We start from the raw sequence: 2,050 nt of genomic DNA, 5'->3' as shown, positions 1-2,050 counted from the left end.
AATATTTACAGGCCAACTAACAACATAGTGGAAGAGAGAAAATGTGATCCTGTGACTATGAATGTATAAAAGGACCAAAACTCAAAAGCATTGTAACTTGGATAGGAGCTCCAAGGAAACCAGTAACAATAGCTAAAATACCCGTCAGGATTTCATCACCAGTGTCACTAGCCAATTTACTTAAAACCAACTTTGAAGTTTCAGTGAAAAAATCCTGACATTATTCATCAGCTTAGGATAAAAACCACAAATAGAATAAACTTCATAAGAACAAGGTAACACTTTTTTAATCCAAGTGACACAATTTGCCACGGCAATAATGTCCCATATTTTTACGGAGCAGATGTCCATGGACAGAGTGTAAGGCTCGTGCCACTCAGCAGCAGTAGAAAAACTTGCAGCTATCAAAGGAAAACTGAACAGAGAATCAACTTTTTTTAATTGTTATTAAACCAGGGGCATCTGCATTAACACCAACCACCATGCAGGACAAGAGATATAAAGGGAATCAAGGCATAGGGAGGATTTAACTAGATGGTTGATTTACAGATACAGACTTTGAAAATAAAATTCTCACAAGGGAAAAAAATAAAACTGAGGCGTATCAGCACATACTGAATAGCATTAACTGAGCCCAGGTGCCATTCACCTGTCATATTCAATATTTTCTGTATTATACCTTATATCTGGAATTAAACTTTCCTCCCAACAGTTCCATTTCATTAGAAGAATAAGAGCTAACGCAACAGTCCTGGTGTTCCCCCAGCCTGCAGTTAGGACTGGCAGCAGGAAAAGACCAACTCCAACACCAGACCACACAGTGGGAAATAATCTGAACTTGTCCTCCCTGGTTCCCACCAAGATACTGACTGACAAACACATAGCAGTCCAGGATAACCCAGTGTAAGACCAAGACTCAGTTTTGTCAGAGGTTTGCTGAAACAGTGAGAATGTGAAAAATCCAGATTTAAATATCCAAACCTTTGATCAGTGTTATGTGAAGACAGATTTAAACTCTAGAAAAAAATAGTTGTGTGTGAATATCTCTTTGGAATTACATAGCACTGTAAAGAACTGTACTCCTGTGACACACACATTTATTTCTAAGAATTATAGAAAGAGTTCATTCTGCTTTCAGTTCAAATAGGAAGAGTGGTAGAACCTGGTCCATGCTGCACATAAAGGGTGCTTCATGCACAGAAGGAAAATATCAGTTGGTTTTCAAATACTATCTGCAGCTGATCCTTTTCCTAAATAATAATTGTTTGAAATAAACCTCCTTTTGTGAAAAAAAAATAAGTTGCAAACTTAAAGAGTATTTTCTTTTTCTTCTCCTCTAAGAGAGAATAATAATAAGGGCCTGATTCAAAGCTAGGGAAGTCAGAGGGCAGATTCTCATTGTTTCCAATGGGTTAGGACTAGACTTATCCTTAGAAAATTTCTCATAACTATGATTACACTCTTACAAAAAGCATACAGCTTAAAACCAGCACACTTTCCACAAGGAGTGGGAAAACATAGATGAATTCTAGCCCCACAATACGGGCAGTAGCCTTCAGCATTAAGAAAGAATAGCACTGAGCTCTTTGGTGTTAAGTTTCTTCCACCTCCTTCAAAAAGATTAAAAAAAAAAAAAGGGTAAAAAAAATCCTGACTTTTATTACAGGGTAAGTAGGAGAAAGTTGCATTATAAAAAACAGGAGTAATAATAATGTCTACAACCCATTCTGTGCATGAAATAGCAACTGGCTGAGACAAGAAAAGCAACTGATGAAACGAGAGCATGAAGAGGGTGATGAAGGCAGGTGGTTTATGGCCACAACTCATCTGCTTTTGGCATAGAAAACCCATGAACAAGGGCAAAACCTGAAAAGAGAGAGAAAAATAGGAGATACAGAGAAAGCAAACCACCAGCAAGCTCAATACCTGCAAGTATAAAATTCCAAGCCCTTTCTCTGAGGTTGGGAAGTAAGAAGACTATAGCTAACTAAGCATCCCAAATGCATTATTGCTCAGAAAGCTTTCCAGGTTGTTATACAGTAAAGGAAAA

General features: G+C 37.6%; 1 protein-coding gene across 1 annotated transcript in view; it reads right to left on the bottom strand.

Annotated features, from left to right (window-relative positions):
- The window catches only part of MCTP2 (multiple C2 domains, transmembrane 2), a 100,729-nt gene that overhangs the window by 82,809 nt on the left and 15,870 nt on the right, over positions 1-2,050 (bottom strand). The gene's annotated exons all lie outside the window — the stretch shown is intronic.

The sequence above is a fragment of the Acanthisitta chloris genome, unplaced genomic scaffold (assembly GCF_000695815.1).
Source record: "Acanthisitta chloris isolate BGI_N310 unplaced genomic scaffold, ASM69581v1 scaffold14801, whole genome shotgun sequence".
NCBI lineage: Eukaryota > Metazoa > Chordata > Aves > Passeriformes > Acanthisittidae > Acanthisitta > Acanthisitta chloris.
The sequence above is the reverse complement of the archived record's forward strand: the minus strand, read 5'-3'. Positions and strand labels throughout refer to the sequence as shown.